This window comes from Nomascus leucogenys, chromosome 2 (assembly GCF_006542625.1).
Source record: "Nomascus leucogenys isolate Asia chromosome 2, Asia_NLE_v1, whole genome shotgun sequence".
NCBI classification, from domain to species: Eukaryota; Metazoa; Chordata; class Mammalia; order Primates; family Hylobatidae; genus Nomascus; species Nomascus leucogenys.
Window position 1 is genome coordinate 104,524,591 of NC_044382.1, and position 6,578 is coordinate 104,531,168.

At 36.8% G+C, this 6,578-nt stretch overlaps 1 pseudogene; it reads right to left on the reverse strand.

The window, feature by feature from the left end:
* Window positions 1-5,870: 5,870 nt before the first annotated feature.
* Window positions 5,871-6,279, reverse strand: LOC100600023 (annotated as a pseudogene).
* Window positions 6,280-6,578: the final 299 nt, after the last annotated feature.

The window sequence follows — 6,578 nt, forward strand, 5'->3', positions numbered from 1 at the left end:
TTAGGAAGACATGGGGTGGGGAGGGAATGTTTGTTTAGCCTTTCACTTTTAAACATGCTAATAGTGGACCAAATGCCATCTGCCTCAAGAATGATTTTGATAATTAATAATAGCTTATTCTTGTCAGGTGCAGTTGTGTGATACTATAGTCCCAGCTACTCAGGAGGCTGAGGCAGAAGGATTCTTTGAGTCCAGCAGTTCGAGGCTGCATTCCACTGGGATCCTTCCTATGAATAGACACTACATTCCAGCCCAGACAATGTAGTGAGACCCTATCTCTAAAACAAATAAATAAATAAGTAAATTGATGTGGTTTGGCTGTGTCCACACCCAAATCTCATCCTGAATTGTAGTTCCCATAATCCCCACATGTTGTGGGAGGGACCCAATGGGAGGTAATTGAATCATGGGGATAGTTACCCCCATGCTACTGTTCTTCTAACAATGAGTGAGTTCTCACAAGATCTGATGGTTTTATAAGGAGTTTTCCCTCTTTGCTTGGCACTTCTCGTTGCTGTCGCCATGTGAAGAAGGACGTGTTTGCTTCCCCTTCCACCGTGACTGTTAGTTTCCTGAGGCTTCCCCAGCCACACTGAACTGTGAGTCAATTAAACCTCTTACCTTTATAAATTACCCAGTCTCAGGTATGTCTTTATTAGCAGCATGAGAATGGACTAATACATAAATAAAAAAGCTTATTCTTGATGGGGCTTTAAAGTTTAAAAGCAATTTATTTACATTACCTCTGAATTTTCTCTGTAACTCTGAGGTAGCCATTGTTTTATACTATAGTTACCTTTTAGGTAACTGAGGCGCAGAGAGGGTATGTATCACTCACTTGATAAGTGACAGATCCAGACTAGAACCTGAGATTTCCTTTTCCAAATCTCGCATATCTACCTTTGAACATGGCTCTAAGGTCTGAGGAATTATAATGAATGTGTCAGGTTATCACAGTGAAATTAATAAAGAGAAAATCGTTGGTTCTACTTCCATGGGCAGGTTGGGGGCTGGTTTTTTGTTGGTGTCGAAAGCAAGACTTAAGTCATTTGAATCACTCTTTCCACACAAACACTGAATGTCCTTCTAAATAGCAACAAGGCAAATAAAATGATGCATTCAGCTTTGGTTTATTATAGCTAGCATATTGACTTTAATGAGAGTTATGAAAGTTAATTCTATTTTTATGTTTGGTATATATAATTTGTGATATATTGGAACCCTTGGTATAACAAATATGCACAGTGCATAGGTGCCCATTTGAAAAAGCTCAGATTATGATTTTAAATTATTGGAAAGATTTACAGTTGTATCTTTGTTTTTATTGCATGTTGTTCATATCTGTGGCTTATTTAATAAGGAATCTTTGGTCAATAACACATCCCCTAGAATATCACTTTTCCCGTGGGACTGCGTCTCTCACTTTATGACATGGTTTCCAGAACATGTCATGACAAAAAGCAGAGAAGAAATATATCAACACATATGGACACAGAAGACTTTTTTGTTTTGACTTAGAATTGTAGCCGTAGCTGATTTCATTTTATTCTCATTCAGCTGTTTATTCAAGTATCATATTTATCATCTTTGACCTTTGCATCTGTTATGGCCTCCAATATTGGAAACGTTTGCTTTTGCCTTGGGTTTTGGAAAATTAAAAACCAATATGACCCTTATAGGTTAGAATATTTACAGAATTAGAAACAGGCAGTATAGTCTAATAGAGGATATAAGAGGTGAAGATAAGACCTACTAGGTGGGAAGCACTATGCAGGGACTAATTCAGTGATGGAGGAGTTCTGGATTGTGAGAACATATTCAGCTCAGAGTGTTGGGAAAAGCTCCATGAAAGAGTTAGCATTGGAATGTCAAAGTTTTCTAGCTGCGATAATGGGAGTATTAAAATATTCTAAGTTTAAGGATCTTATGAGCTATCATAAGGTGTTTTGGGGGAAGGACAGTAATCTGTTTTCACAGGAATATGTGGTGCTTGAAGGTGATTGTGACAGATGGAGCCAATAAAGATGGACTGGGGACAGATTGTGAGGAGAGCTTTTAGTATTGGGTTAAGGAATATGGACTTTGATCTGTGAGCAATGGGGAACCGTTGGAGGCTTCTGAACAGGAAGTAGCGTGATCTAATCTATATGTTAGGACTATTCAGGTGACAAAAGTATAAGTAATGGATTGGAATGGATTCACTGTTGTAGGCAGTTATTGGGAAGCCTGAAGGCACTTTGATTTGGGAAAGTAAAGGGAACAAAGGAGATGACTATGGGGAAAGTAAGCAGGGAGACCAATGATCAGAGGAGGCTCTGTGTCATTTGGGAATTTGAAATAAGGTACTACAAGTGGAGAGGGAGTGATTATGATAAAAGAGAACAGAGTTAAGAGGCAAAAAGTAATGAGGCCTTGTACTAGGGTATTAATAATGGGAATGGAGAAAAGGGGAAGAATATCATAGCTTTGTGAAGGTAGAGTTGGCTGATTTGGCAGCTTTGAGTATGAGAGGTGAGTGAGCATGAGGAATTAAAAGTAACTACTAGCTTCAAGTTTGGTTTACTAGAAGACAATATTATACAAAAAGAAACAAGGGAATCAGGAGAAAGACCTTGTTTAGGTTAGCGGTATCGGTGGATTAAATGTCTGGCAGGCATTTGAAAATGTGATTCTTAGGCCTCAGAGTCAACCTATTGAGTAACAGTAGAGATTATGAAATTGGGCAAGTTTTCTGAGGGAGGTTATGAGGAAAGAGGATGAGGAAAAGAGAATTGGGGAATATTCCTAAATTTCATGCCCACTCTAATGGCGACATACTTCCTTCTTATTTAGAATTATGACTATGATGGGCCACTCTTACCGACACAGGTATCTTATGCTTGAGGGATGTTTGCATGTATCCCTGTGTATATTTCCAAGATTTTCCTAGTGATAACATCACTCTAAGTCACTTGCTTCATGCATGTTTTTTGAGTGAAGGAAAAAGCTTTGGAATTAATAACCACCCCCTAGGCATTGCACTTATTCGGTGCACACCCATTGTGATGTGTTGACCTTGCTTACCTTACTCATTGGGAATGGCAGAAAAGGCCATTCACTGTTGTAGGCAGTTATTGGGAAGCCTGAAGGCACTTTGATCTGGAAAGTAAAGGGAACAACAGAGATTACTAGGGAGAAAGTAAGCAGAGAGACGAATGATCAGAGGAGGCTCTGTGTCATTTGGGAATTGGAAATAGGGTACTACCAGTGTAAATAATGAACAATGTGAAGCTTAAATGATAATTTGCAACAAGCATTTAATGAAAGATCATTGCTTTTGGTAGTAGCCACATACTGAATAAAGTTTGCTGAGTGTGCACTGTATATTATCTGTCCTAAATGACTCAACATTTCAGTTTGATCCTAGGGAATATTATACAACTGGGAAAGGAAAGGAATACATTTATCTCTAAGAGCCGATATTATTGCATAGTACTAACAGAGATAAGGCCACTCTCAAATTGTCATAGCAAATGAACTTTAATGATGACTAATGAACAGAAATGTGTTTAATAACCTGTGATCTGATTTTAGAAGCTGGGCTATTAACTGAGAATAAGGAGAACTGCTCTCTGTTTCTGATTCTGTCCCTCTAATCTTTGCCTTGAATAAATCACTCATGTATAAAATGATTCTGGATAATTTAAAAGCATCAAGTATTTGAATTGCGACTTTTCTCTCCAATATTTCTCAACTAAACCAGCACAAAAAAATATAAGAAGTATAAGGTATAATTTGATTTACCTGCAAAAAGAGTATTAACCTCTAATGGAGATTATCCACATTTCTCAAAAACAGCAGTTCGTAATGTTGATGATCTATTATGACTGTGACCCCCGATGGGCATACTGAGACTGGAGTCAGCAGATTGTATTAAACTTCAATAGCATAGAAAGCCAAGCATCATGATTTAGCTTTCTCAAGTGTTGAAAAATTTTGTTTTTGCATAGAGGAAGAAGTCTTTCCTAAATAGATTCTGACTTGGTATATTGACTCAGTATATTTGCCTCATTTTTAGGTTCCTGAATCTCTTTTTTGAAGTTTCTATCTTGTGTTTTTAAAATTACCCTATATTTTACATACTCATTGTAAGCATATAGGTTTGCACAGATTAATTAAATGTAATTTTTGAATATTTGCCAAGACAGAAGCATGGCATTGGAAATGTACTTTAAAAAAAATTTGAAGGCACTTTTGAGTTTCAATGACAATTATCCCAAAAAATTTACTATAAAATATTTAAGTATTAGCTCAGGTAAACTTTTTAAAATGTATTTTTAATTTACATACATTAAAATTTACTCTTTTTGGTATATATTTTATACCAAAAATTCGACAAACAGAACAATTCTATTACCTCCTCGAAGGAACTCCTTGAAAATACATTGTCCCTTTGTAGTCAGATCTTCCTGCCACCCACACTTAACCCCTAACAACCACTGATCTATTTTCCATCACTATAGTTTGGCCTTTTCTAGGATGTCATATACGTGGAATCATACATTATGTAGGCTTTTGAGTCTGGCTTCTTTCACTTAGCATAATGCATTTGAGATTCATCCATGTTGTTGCAGGTACCCGTAGTTTGTTCCTTTTTATTGCTCAATACTATTCCATTCATTGGTCCTTCACAGTTTAGCTGCCAGTTAAAGGATATTTACATTATACCTGATTTTGGGTGATTGTAAATAAAGCTGTTATAAACATTCACAAATAGTTTTTATGTAAATATGTCTTCTTTGTTTATTTCTTTTCTTTCTTTCTTTTTTTTTTGAAACAGGGTCTCCCCGTGTTACCCAGGCTGCAGTGGAGTGGCTCAGTCATAGCTCACCGCAGCCTGAAAGTCCTGGCTTCAAGCCCTTCTCACATCTCAGCCTCCCTAGTGGCTGGGACTACAGGGCATGCCACCAAACACAGCTAATTATTTTCTTTTTATTTTGTAGAGATAAGGTCTCACTGTGTTGCCCAGGCTGGTCTCAAACTGCCTCCCAAAGTGTTGGGTTTACAGGTGTGAGCCACTGTGTTCAGCCAAGTCTTATTTTCCTTGGGTAAATACTTAAGAGTAGGATTATTATGTATAGTAAGTGTATATTTAACATTATAATAAGCTGCCCAACTATTGCTCATAGTGACTGTACCATTTTGCATTTGAGAATTCAAGTTTTTCTGTGTACTTGTTAGCACTTGGCATTGTCAGGTTTTTTTTTTTAAGTCATTCTAGAGCATACATAGTAGTATCTCATTGTGGTTTTGGTTTCCATTTCCATAATGACTGGTAATATAGACCACATATCCATTTGTTTGTTTGCCGTTAGTATATATTTTTTGTTGAAGTGTCTTTTCAGATCTTTTGTCCTTTTAAAAAAAAGAGTTGCTTTCATATTAAGGTTTGATGATTTTTATATAATCTAGATATATGATTCAAAAACATTTACCCCCAGTCCCTGCCTTGTTTTTTCTTTCTCTTAAAGTATCTTTTGCAGAGCAAAAAAGTTTTTGATTTTGATGAAGTCCAGTTTCTCAATTTTTTTCCTTGTTCTGATAGTGCTTTTGGTGTTATATCTAAGAACTCTTTGCCTAGCTCAAGGTCACAAATATTTTCCTATACATTTTCTTCTAAGTGTTTTACAGTTTTACATTTACATTTAAGTTTTATGGCCCATTTCAAGTTATTTTTTTATTAGCACAAGTACATTTCTTTACTAACCAAAGGGATGATCCTAATTAAACCAGCACTTTAATTGCACATAAGATACTAATGGAGGTTTGCTTGTTGAACTGAGCTTGTTCATTCTCTCAGCTAATTACTTTCTAAAGTGATGATAGAATTTTTATTCTACTTTTTTGTAGACCTGAGTACAGGTGACATTGTTCAGGATGCGGTCCACCATTAATTTCCCATTTTTTAACTTTCTTGTTATTGTGCTTTCCTTTCCTTTCCATTCCTGATGTTGAACCAATGTGCCATGTATGAAGTTGTTGACAGTCTGTGTTTTTCTGCTATTAGCTGTAGTTTCTTGAAACTTCTCCGCCAGGGTACAAGAGAACTGTGTTGTTTTCAGAGTGCTCTCAGTATTTATGATAGTTTTTGCTGTCACAAGAGATGTTACAATCTGGTCGGGCCATTGCATGCATTTTTCACAGAACTATTCCCACTCCTAGTTCCATCGTGTATTCATCAAAGCATTTGCTGTCCACTCGATGCTATTGTCCTCCCAGCTGCTGAATGGTGGCCAGCATGGGTGTGCGAGCAGAGCAGGGTCTGGCTCAGGGGTGGGGGTAGGATATTGAGCCAGGTTTTTTGTATAAGGTGTGAGATACGTGTCTAGGGTGATTTTTTGACATTTGGGTTAGTACTATTTGTTAAAAAGACAATTGTTTTTTCCATTGAACTGTGTTTGCACCTAAGTAAAAAAACAGTTGACTACAGTATTTGTATGGATCTATTTCTGCACTCTATGCTACATTGATCTATGTGTCTCTGCTTTCATCAGTACCCACTGTCATGATTATTGTGGCTTTATAGTATAATTAACTTT